The following is a 12,906-nucleotide window of genomic DNA, read 5'->3' on the forward strand; positions in this document are numbered from 1 at the left end:
TGTCGTTGTTTTATTTATTATTGATAAATATCTGAGTATTAAAAACAAATTGCCGCACTAATTCTTGAGATTTTTCAAAATTGTTTTTACGTTTCGATGGTTTTGCAAATTTTTCGCTCAAAATTCGATGGTAAGCGATTCACTTGCGATGGTTTTGCGTATAAAATCTATTCCTGTCGTTATTTTATTATTTTATTTACTATTGATAAATATCTGAGTATTAAAAAAAAATTGTCGCACTAATTCTTGGGATTTTTCAAAATTGTTTTTACGTTTCGATGATTTTGCAAATTTGTCGCTTGAAATTCGACGACAAGCGATTCACTCACGATATTGTTGCGTATAAAAAATACGAGAAGAAGATACCGCGAAGAATTAAAGAAACACTGTAGAACAGAGAAACTTACCTTGGAGTCGTGAGAACGTCCTCGGTTCACAGCTTCCGATCCGCTTAGATGATCGACTTCCGTTCGCTATTCATCAGCTCTCGTTTTCTATACCAGAAGACAATCTCTCACGAAGTCGTCGGGGCTCAAGCGAATAACCGTGAAAGTTTTGGGAATCGAGCCGGAAAACTGTTACTCGCGTAGACACTCACGCCTCGATGGCTCTGAAAGTAAAAGAACGACGCTGGTAAACAACACGCTAACACGATTACAATCCTGAAAATCTTTCTTCCAACGATAGAATCGTTGGAAGTTATAAAAACGTCAACCTCAATTTCTTTTTAAATAGAATCTCTTTTTTTCTCGCTTCAAGGGAATTATCAAGATTTACTGTGATAATTAATTAACAAAGCGAGGATTATTGCAACACAGAACTCGTTGTATTTTGTGAACAAGGTTAAACGAAATTATGCCAATACTGTGAATGTGTGATTCAATTATTGAAATTCATAATTGAACGGGAAATGTAATGAGATAATTCTGGAGGTGAATCTCTTTGAAATTTTCTTGCAAGTATCAAATTTGCTTCAGACTTAATTTTAATTATAAAATAATTTTTCAGTGTTTTCTGCTTTAGTCGCATTCAGCCCACTTATTCACTCAAAAAGTGAAAATTTGTTTAAATTTTAGGAATATAAATTGTATATTGCTCGAATCGCTCGAATTTCTTTCACGTCCGAAGCTTCGATAAGTAGTATTGACCCGTGCATGGTCAGACGCGCTACTTCACTGTTTCCTTAGAGGAAATATAAAACTACTCTTTCAAATCGCTACTAAAACACATTCTACCAAAATTACTATAATCACAGGACCTATATTCGTCAATTCAGCATTCCTTAACAATTATTTCAACATTAAATACACAATACAAAATCACAAAGTGTTGAAATCTTCAAAACGAACCCTGAAGTTTCAGCCAAAAATTTCCAACATCGATCTTAAAATCTTCAAAACTTTGAATTGCTGCACAACATTCACACACAAATACACATTAAGAAATACACAAGTCGAAATCCCCATTACCTTATCGCCACCCGTTAAATTACACAACCGAACAGAGTACAATGAAACTTTATTTCATACTTCAAAGCTAGAACACTGCATCGATTTGGTAATTATAACAAACGCAGCGGTACACATACACGCGCGCACGTGAAACACCAGAAGTGTTCTTTTCATAAAGAAACACAGCGTGGAACGCGAGAAAATGGACGAGGAATGGCAAAAAAGGTGAAAATGTAGGGGAAAAGGACTCGGTAATGAAGAAAAAAGGGAAGAAATCAAATTATTCTCATCGAGCTTGTTCCTGTAATTCCCAACAAAATGGGATAAAGGGAAGAGGTGAAAAAAGCCCAAGGGGGAAAGAAGAAGAAGAAAAAGCAAGGAAATGATAATTACGGTCGCGATCTCCGATAAGAGCGACGAAAATACTCGGCGTCGTTGCTGACTGCACAGATAAAGTAACAATTCTATTAGCGACGACGTGATAATTCATCCGTGCCGTAACGTCAACTTCAATTATCATTCCAATTTTCAAACCCTGAAATATCAGGCGACTGTACTTTATTTTTATTTATTTAGAAATATTTCTCCTTTTTTCTCATCATTCCTTCACCTATTACCTACTCATTTTCTTACAATTTATACCCCCCTGTTGCTTACAATTTATACACTATACTTTATTTTTATTTAGTTAGAAATATTTCTCCTTTTTTCTCATCATTCCATTTACCTACTGCTCCCTTTCAACTCTTCGAGGAATGTACATTCCATGTTGCTCACAGTTTACACACTATACTTTATTTTTATTTAGTTAGAAATATTTATCCTCATTCCATTTACCTATTGCTCCTCTTCAACTCTTCGAGGAATGTACATTCCCTGTTGCTTACAATTTACGTTTACTTGAAAAGGAATGATAATGACGAGTTTAATTAAACGAGCTCCCATCTGAGCGCGGAAAAATGAGGGAATTATCGCCAAAGAAGCTATTCAAATGTTTCCTTGTAAATGAAACGAGTTCTTACATCCCTCTTTGAAATGATACCACGAAAAATACAAAGAATTCGCGGAAACGAGCGCACCGCAACGCGAGACAAACGGAACAACCACGTCTCTTGTTTCGTGATAATGTAATTGGCTTGGAAGAAACTTGCAGGAGAACGTTTCTGATGACTTATGGCGATAATAATAAACAAGGAAATTGAAAAGGTTAATTAATGATGATTGAAACGGTAACCACATTGTGGACAGGTTTGTAAAGGTGCATTACGGAATGGAATGTTGCAAGTGATTATCAACGATGTTGATGAAACTTTGGTATATGGTAGTCCTCAAAAAAATATTCGACACGTATTTTTTTTTATCGACAATGGTCCACAGAGAAGGGGTGAAAATTTCCTTCAAATTTGGAGGGTTCAAATTTATTTAGTGTAATATCCCGAAAAATACTGGAGATAGAGAAATACTGTAAATTGACAAATTTTCAATTTTTCAATAACGAATTTAAAAAATAATAAATAATTTTGACTAAATATGTTTATTACCCTCATTTTTCAGGGCGATTTTCATCCCTTCAACGTGAAAGATTTCCAATAAAAAAAAAATACGTGTCGAATACTTTTTTGAGTACTATTATATACCAAAGTTTCACTTTTAAAGCTTCCCTTGTCAGAATTGACGTAACCAAAAATTAGGAAAAGTAAACACTCAGAAAGAATTGAACGAGTATTCCAGGTTCGATATTAATAAAACGTTAAAAAGACTGACTTTATATCGTAGAATTTGATTAACAACGGAGGTTTCCAAGAACGAATAAACGGAAATGCCCACGAAATTAAACAAGGAATCCGTAAATGAGCCAACAAACACAACAATTTAATTTCCTTCGCTTATAACAGCGAGCTGCGGGAAAATTGATGAAACCGCTGTTTACAGACTGGTATCAATTAATTCCACGGGAAAAACAGAGATTTTCATTTGCCCGGAGCGTTACGATGGCCGGGCGCAACAAACAGAGCGCGAATCGTCAAGCGATCCACGTTTCGTCCATTAATCTGCTCCCCAACTCTCCATTCATTCGTGGCGTTCGAAATCTCCACGATTATACACCCAACGAGAAATTAATTACGATAACACTAGAACGACTACACATCGTGGGGAATTATGGTTTTTGCGCTCGTAACGACAAGAAACCGGAGGAGTAGTGAGGTTTAAACGTGCGCCGCGCCAGCTTCGAGCGACACGTTGAAACGCTCAAAGACGCGAGAGAGGCGAGGAAAAAGGAGGACAGACGGTTGAGGAACATTGTGACTGCGCGTCAGAGACAGGAGAAACACCGGTAACGCGGATGACCGTGGAACATGCACGATAAAATCCCAGTCGCTGCCGGCTTAACGACCCAGACGTTTCGCGAAAGCAGACTGGCTAATTTGAATTCCCGCGAATACGGCCGGAAAAATGTTTTTAAACGACGCGGGGAATCTGTGCTCGCCACCTTCGCAATTCTTTTTTTTTTTTCTTTGTTTGTTAGGAATTCAGAGGAGTTTTGCTTCTTGCATAAAATTATTTTTCTACGGTTTTGTGAGATGAGTAGGTGTAAGTTTCATTTAAACAGGAAAAACAGTTCGAAAAAGATTAAAGTAGAACCTCGATTGTGGAAGATTCGATTTACAATTGACAGCTAAGAAAAGTTGAGAAATAAGAAAGAATAAAATTTTTGTTTTCGCTCAATATTAATTTTTATAAAATATTTCAAAGCAAACGATCTTCTTTTATGCGAAAACAGAGTTATTCGAATATATGAACTGTGTGGTCTTGATTAAAATGGATAATTAAGGTTCAACTGTTGAAAATATTGGGAATGATGGGAATATTGGGAATGTTGGGAATGTTGGGAATGATCATTGAACACCATAGACGATGAGAAATAATTTGAAGAAGCTTTCTTTCATTACTTTTTGTATAAAATAATTTTTCTACGGTTCTACAAGACAAATAAAACAAATTTGAGGAAACAATGGGTCGGAGATTAATTAGATTTCTCAGAAATATTGGTACTGATCGTTGAAGGCGGTAAGTGTTGAGAAATAATTAGAAGGATTTTTATTTTTCCCTTTTTCGCGTAAAAGAATTTTTCTACGGTTTTACAAGATGAGTACGATTAATTTAAGGGGAAAACATGGTACGAAAAAGATTATTTAGATTCCCTGAGAAAGTTGTAAAATTTCAAAAATAATTGGGAGATTCCTATTCCAACTATTTTTTGCGCACACAGATTTTTGTGAATTTAGTTGAGGCAATCTATTGGAAAACTAGATGCCAATCATTGCAAGGGATTTTTGAAAAATAATTGAAAGAAGAGACTTTTTTCTTTTTTTATTCGTGTATATATATTCGAAACTAGTTTTAGCACAGTGCGAAAGGTAGTACGAGCTTAAAATCGAGGAAATATTTATCCATACCTTTTTTCTACAAATAAATACAAAAAGCACATTGTTCCTCTTTTTTTCATCTAAAAATATATTCCTAAGAATTTAATTTGAAGAAAAAATGTGACAGAAATTATTTCCAATTCTTTGGTGACAATTATTAAAAATTATTTCTATGTAATAATTGCACAAAATTTACCTATTTTGTAATAAAAAAATGGTGTTCATTGTTAGCGAGTTTAATTGTAATCGTCGTGAGAAGATAAAGTATCCCGGAACGTTCATTCACTGAGAGTTCTTAATGAAATTATGGCATTCGTAAGCGATCCAGGATGATGGATGACTGGTAATTATGTTTAGAGGTAATGCATGTGTTTGTAGTTCGGAGAGGAGGTTGAAAAGTTTGAGATACAAAAGGGTGGAATAATTAATTAATGCGCTTAAAAGCACCACGGTGCATGATTCTGTACATTGTGGTAGGTTGATTGAATAAATGAAGTGATACTTCACTCATTCTCTCAACTATAATTGCCTTGAATTTTTAAATCCCACTTAATGTACATTCCAACATTCCTCACCTTCACGATACATCAATTTTCAACCTTTAAATCAAAGAAAACTTTAAATATTTTTGGGACAAACATTTCTATATTTAATAAATTTAAAATTATATCTAATATTCTAAATTCCAGATAATTGTGACGATGCATTCCCTTCAGAATTTCGTGCTTTCCTTAAACAACACCAAATTTCAACATCACCACATTCCTAAATTGGCCACTTTCATGGTACATTAATTTGCAATTTTTAAACTAAAATATTCTGACAGAAAATTGCAAATTTTTTTGTGACACATTTCTATATCTATATCTGTGATTATAAATTGCAGAATATTGTGAGGATGCATTTCCTTCAGAATTTCGTACTTAAAGAAAAGATCATGTTCTAACAAATTTTCTTCCTTTCTAGTGGAGTATATTTTACTCACAATAAGATCTCTTATAGATTTAACAGCGTGCAAAATGAGAGACAAAAGGGAAAGAATTGAAAGGAGAAGCTGATACTTCTTCGGTAAATCTGCAATTCGTCCGGTGCGTGATTAATTTGATCGAACGAACAAGGGAGGGGGAGAGTGAAAGAGCCATCCATCAACAAAAGTTAGCAGCGTCAAGCTGGTTTCCTCAAATATTAACACAATGGCAACATGGAGCGTTCGGTAGCAACAAGCTTCGTGCTTTCAGGAAGCACGAAGGGTAGTGAAAGAGCCATCCATCAACAAAAGTTAACAGCGTCAAGCTGGTTTCCTCAAATATTAACACTGTTATAAAACGGGTGTGTGCACGGATTGTTCCACCGCTATCACCCGCTTTATTATAGGGGCAAGGCGGGAAGGAAGCTGACTTGGAGTGTAACGGATACCTGAGGATAGCTTCAGATACCGATACGCTCAAGTTTCCATTCATTAATCTCACATTGGCAAGTTATAGGATTAAAGTGGTTTGTCTCGATTGACAGTAAAATTGTTTTTGCATATTCCCTCATTTTTACACGTTTTATTTACACGATTAACACTCAAATATTTTTCCATATTTCTTCTTCTTTCTTTTTGCATATTTAACACGATTAACACTAAAAGAATTTTGCGCGTTAAAATTATCTTTGCACATTTAACACGATTAACACTAAAATAATTTTTGCATATTTCTTTATTCTAACACGTTCTGTGTCGTGCATTCCACAGGTGGTGGGTGACAATTTTCGGAAATGGAATTTCCATTAAACGAAGAAGAATATTCTTCGACTTCGATGTTCGTGAAAAATAGTATGCACAAAGAAAGTCAAAGTATGAAACATTCAGGCCTATCTATAGAATGCGATAATGCAAAGCAAAAATTAGTAGTTCAAATTTTTCAACATTATTTCGAGGTTGCTTTGCAGTTTCTTTTAAATAGAACGCTATATTTTTGCTCCAACACAATGAAAGAGCAGAAAAGAAAATCATTTGACAATCAAAAAGACAATATTCCTTGTCTCTTTAACCCTTTAGAACGTCACGTGACTTAGAAATTACGTATCCATTTATCTACATTTTGTATTTCCCATTTTATTCGCTTGTCGCCCATTTGTTTATAATAATTATTAAATCCTGCTACTCTCACCAAAATGTAAAATTCTAATCAATCAAATTTTTCTTCTCATCAACGGTACAAATACATTTTTCAATAAATTGCAACAAATATCAAATACAGCACAAAAAAGGCGAAATAAAAAAAGAGTAAAATAAATTATGCATTCATTGCAAAAATCTTTGCTATAACACTTCAGTCACTCTAATTTCAATTATATAAATAATTAAAACAATAATAACCAAACAGTAATAAAATAATTCCCATAATAGTTTGCCACAAATATCAAACATACCAAAAAAAAACAACGCAAAGTAAAAAAGAGTGAACTAATTAAATTATCCATTAATTGCAAAAATCTCTGCTACAACAGTCCACCCGCTGTAATGTACATTCCATCTAATCCTCATCCCACTGTTAAAACCCCACATTCCACGATAACGAAGCAACATAGAACACCTTACCCTAAACACTCACAATTATTTCGAACAACTGCCTCGACTGGAGACAACGATTCCCGCAAACGATTTAAATTCTAATCCGAAGTGTCCCGGGGAAATTCAAGGGGGAGGCGCACAGAGGGAACTTCGACAGCTGCAGTGAAAGTACTTCGGCTCAAGAGATTCGTGTTTGCTCGTAAGCTTCAGGAAGACCGTTTGCGGTCAGCCGCAACAGGAACGACGAAAACTCGGCGAGTGGCGAAGCTGCTTTCAAAAATAGAACCCAACCAAAGTGGTCCTACCTCCAAATCTTCGCCAACATTTCCTTCCGTGTGTGTGTGTGTTATCGTTGCTCATCGTTGATACCGTTTATTACAGATTTTCCAACATCTCGAATCCTTAGGAAGGATTATCGAGATAGAATTGAAGCTTTAGACAGGGAGATTAAAATTATACTTGCAGATTTAGGGATTTGTTCAATTATTTTCACAGAATTTGGTGCAACTGTTATTTTCTGCAATTAAGATTTCTTGCATGAAAAATCAGAGAAATTAATTGAATTGAAGTGTGAAGTTTTGCTTTTTTGTATTTGCCTTTGATACGTAATGGAATTTTAAAATATTTAGATAATTTTGTTGAAGCGAAAGAATTTCTTCGAGAAGAAATAAATCACCTTCTATCAAAAATTGTAACAATTAATTTTCCACTAATTTTACACTTTTACCAGAGCAATCAAACTAACAAATTTTTTAAAGAACAATTTTACGAAATGCACAACTATCAATATTCCAAATTACTCATTTTTCACTAATTTGAAATTTTTACAAGAGGAATTAAAATAACAAACTTTATCAGGAAATCCTCGAAACAAGGGAAAATATTATTCATATTTCTACGAACAATTTTGCAAAATACACAATTACTAATTTATTGAATACTTTTAATAAGAAATTACAAAATAGTTGCTTTAATAATTCTGTGACTTTTCTAATAAAAATTACAGAACAGTAATTCTGATTACTCTAGTGATTCTTCTGTCCAGTTTTACGTACAACAGAACTTCGGACTGGAATAAAACGGAAAATCGAGATTTATTAAGCTCTTGCCTTCGCTGTCAATTGCTAAGATAAAGTACAACGTTGAGAGAGAGAGAGAGAGAGAGAGAGAGATACAGAGGGAGAGCAACAATTTGCTCGGTGGTACGTCATCGTATCTCGAGAACTCTCATCAACAGCGAAATTACAGCTACTTAGTAGTTGCTAGTGTCGAGTAGTTACTGGCACTTAGTAGTTACAGTCAGTAAATTGGACGTCGCTAACTTGGTGCCGAATCAAACACCCTAAATCGACACCTCCCACGTGGGATACTGATTCAGAGAACAACTTGAATCTGAATCAGTGCTTTAAAAATTAGTGATTGTTACTATTACACAATTTTGTTTGTTTGAAGAGAAATACTGCCAAGCACTAAATCGTGAATAAATTTCGGGAAAGTTATTATCGAAGGAGATGTGAAATTTGTTAGTAAAATACCAACAAATGCAACTTTTTTAATGCAATTTTAACTAACGCAATTTTTTTAAATTTATAATTTTCAAGTGGACTAAAAATTGTGAAGAATTAATTTTTCTTATTTCAAATTTTCCTCAATTTATAATTTTCAAGTGAAATAAAAATTGTGAAGAATAATTTGCTTTTAATCCAATTTTTCTTCAATTCATAATTTTCAAGTGAAATAAAAACGGTAAAGAATTAATTTTCTTAATCCAATTTTTCCTTGATTTGTAGTTCTCAAGTGAAGTAACAATTGCGAAGAATTAAGAATCAAAATGTAAAGAGAACTTCTGCACTACAGATTCTGTTTCATAGTTCTGCCTTCAGATTTCAAGAAGGATTTTGAAGAAACCTTCTGCAATATTAAACCGTCAGTTATTGTGCCTTTTTTCTCCATTCTTCACCTTATCAATATTTCTCAGCAGAGCCGATATCATCGCTTCCTTATTTCAAGAATCCCGAGAGAAAATATCCGTTCATCCCAGAAAACGAGCACCTTTAAAATCCTGGCGTCTAGGTTGGCGTAAATAAAAGGAAAATGTGCCTCACATAAAACACATAGTATTAGAACACAGCTTGCCCCGCTCTACGTTAACACATTCTCACGCGCTATCTATCTTTCCAGTTTCTGCACACAATTATGACATACACATTTTCCTGTTGCTCGTTATTTTTTCTCTGAATTCTGTATTTAGACATTATTTGATACTTTAACGATTACTTTCAGAAAATCCACACGTGAGTGGTTTAGAAACGCAGAAATAATTCTCAATACTGATTTTTAATTTAGGTGTTAACTGACTAAATTCACTTTCAGAATTTTTTTAAATTTTAGTGCAAAAGCATTTGATCAGTGCCTATCTTTTTATATTTAAAATAAATTTCCTTGATAATTAAGCTTGACAGCACCAAATGACAGAAATTTCTATGGCCACTGAATAATAATTTATTTCATTCATTAAATCGTTGGTTTAGATAAGTAATCTTTCAATGCAACAGTATAAAAAATATTAATATTTATATTTCATAATTTTCTCTGCTTTTTGTATCACGGTAACCAACATAACTACGTACAATCAGCAATAGCGGAACATCATTTAGAAACAGGGCACAAGATTTTGTTCGATAAAACAAAAATTTTAACCAGATGCGAAGGATATTTCCCACGCAAATATAGGGAATCCTTAGAAATGATGAACAACCCTAATAACATCAATAGAGACACACAGGTTACCTACTTAACCCTACCTGGAGCACCCTCCTCCCGTTAATGAATTCATTTTAATGACTTTTAATTGATTTTTAATTGATCTTTAATCGATTTCTAAATTGATTTAAATGAACATGGGTACTTATAGGAGTGAACACCCTGACGCACACCATTATCACTTGCGTCTCCAGACCCTGATGAAGCTAGCTGCAATGTATAATTTCTGTTGGACACGGCGTAAACCCGAAAGCCTCAAATAATAACACCCAAACCAATATAACTGTTAACCCATTTACATCGTCACCTATCACCAAGCGCGGATTATTCCGCGAGCCGCGACTTTCATTTATCACCGGACGCGGAATATTCCGCCTTAAACAGTTTGTATCACCCACACGCGGTGATACGGGCAAACTGTCAGTTGAACACCGCTGATGTCTGAACTCAATAGCATAGGTGGAGTCGTGATGCAAATGGGTTAACAATATATTTAATCAGGCACACAGTCTTTCTTACCATGAAGTGCACAGTAAACTTTTCAGATAAGATTTCGTCGTCTGATCGATAGATATCGAAACATTGATACACATTGCAACACGTCAATGATAAAATTTTCTACATCAAAACACACTGCAAAGCAATGCAAGTTACACAAAAATTTCCAGAAAAAAGTTAGCAGCTCTAACAACTGTTCTCATTCAAATCAATCGAAATGAGGTAAACAACTGATGATCAAACGAACACATGACAAAAATATTCGAAAAATATACTCCTCACCATGCAGACTGTCAATTCTACCATCAAGTATATTGACGAAACTCAAAATCAACTTTAAACTTCTCAAAATACTAATGTAAACATATTCTAAACGAACACTTCACAAAAGTACTCGCAATATACATTCCTCGCCACGCAGACAGTCAATTCTATCATCAAGTATACACAAAAAACCTAAAATTACTAACGATCTCTACAACGTCAATTTCAAATCTACAAACAACTGCCAGCAGATTCAAATATTCATGTGAATTAGCGAATGATTCCAAATTTTCGGCTGGCAGTGTATATCTAACAAGTGACAAACTTAGAAATCAAAGAACCACTTGGACGAAATCGAACCACCCAAACAAAAGTAGCAAGCGTTCCCTGAATTTCGCTGCCGTCCCAAACGCCTTGACCCAGCGTTAATCCCGCTCGGAACAAACGACAATTACCACGCAAAGAAATCTCGGAAAAGAAAAATCGCCGGTCAACAAAGACGTCTTCGTTGGGACGTTGAATAAACGTGAGAGGGTAGGGAGAGAGAGAGAGGTCAAAATCGAGGAATAAAACCTATCCCTACCGCTCTATCGCCGGCGCTATCACGGTCCTGACAATGTAAATTCGGCATTGTGTCCCCTTGAAAAATGCCCGCGTCTCTTTTCACCGTGCTTTCCGCTCTATTTTCTCTCCGCTTCCACGACATCCCCTTCCGGCGTCGTTTCCTTTCAGCGTTCGAGAGCAGGGGGACGCTTGATCGTTCTCCGACACCCGGAAACTCCGCTTTTGTCCGCGCGTTACCGGTTACCATCGAGCCAACTCGATCGATTAGAGGCGACTGGCTGGTCCTCGGACAGGTAGCGTCGTTTTTCACGGCGCGCCCCTTCCTTCCAAGGACGCCAGTCAAGCACAGAGAGAGAGAGAGAGAGAGAGAGGAGAGAAGATGTTGAGCGAGAGAGAAGATGGCGAGTGAGCGAGAGAGGTTGAGAGGGAGAGAGAGGTTGAGAGCGAGAGAGATAGACAGAGCGATCAAGAGAGAGAGAGAGAGAGAGAGAGAGAGAGAGAGAGAGAGTGGCCTTCGTCGTGGTGAAAACGGGAACTGGCTTAAGACCGTTCGATCGTCACGCGACACACGCTCGATCTCTCGTTCCGCCTGTGTTTGGGATTCCGCGGAGATCCCGAAGACGAATGGCAAACAGAGCCCTCGAATATGTTACAGATGGATTTTTCGACAGTTTTTCCGGAGAACATTGGGTTGGGGGACGCTGGATGATGCATGGAGGGACGTCGACGGAATTAGAAGGAAGAATAATTGATATCTACGGGATTTCGGATCTCGCCGGCCGGTGAAACTCGAGGATCCGTCTATTAAGGGAATTTGGATCCTTGGCTGGTACGGTGATAGATCGTTTGTACTGGGATCTTTTATTTTGAGCGAACGGGAATTTTTTGGATTACACTTTTGAGGGATTAATTGAAAATTCGAGGAATATTTAAGAATGGACAGAATTGAATGTTTCACAGTTTTAAGGAATTAATTGGAAATCCAATTAATATTTAAGAATGATGAAAATTGAACGAATTAGGATGAGTAATGCTTGAAATTAAGAATTAACGAAATTGAAGTTTCTTGAATGTCTGTGGAGTCTAATTTGTAGGTTCAAAAATATGAAATTTTGCGAGATTTTGAGATTCTTGATTAAGAATCTCTGCGATCTTCGATTTTCAGAGTGATTTTTAACCCCTTCAGTGTGGAATATTTCTTTGAGAACTATCTTACACCAAAGTTTCAAAAACATCCCTTGCAAGTCAAAAAATATCCGTTTTTATTTCTATATAATGTAAAAACATGAGATAAAGTGGTCAAAAAAATTTTTAAACTGATACAAATTATTCCCAAAATTACAAAATTTGATGCAAATATATCAAAATTGTCCGAAAA

General features: G+C 35.7%; 1 protein-coding gene across 1 annotated transcript in view; it reads right to left on the bottom strand.

Annotated features, from left to right (window-relative positions):
* Window positions 1–12,906, bottom strand: part of LOC108575897 (putative polypeptide N-acetylgalactosaminyltransferase 9) — a gene marked incomplete at its 3' end in the record, with an annotated part of 214,866 nt that overhangs the window by 125,074 nt on the left and 76,886 nt on the right. The window contains exon 2 of the mRNA XM_017938829.1: window positions 408–610. The remainder of the gene's footprint in view (window positions 1–407; window positions 611–12,906) is intronic.

The sequence above is a fragment of the Habropoda laboriosa genome, unplaced genomic scaffold, assembly GCF_001263275.1.
Source record: "Habropoda laboriosa isolate 0110345459 unplaced genomic scaffold, ASM126327v1 scaffold343, whole genome shotgun sequence".
In the NCBI taxonomy this organism is placed as follows: domain Eukaryota; kingdom Metazoa; phylum Arthropoda; class Insecta; order Hymenoptera; family Apidae; genus Habropoda; species Habropoda laboriosa.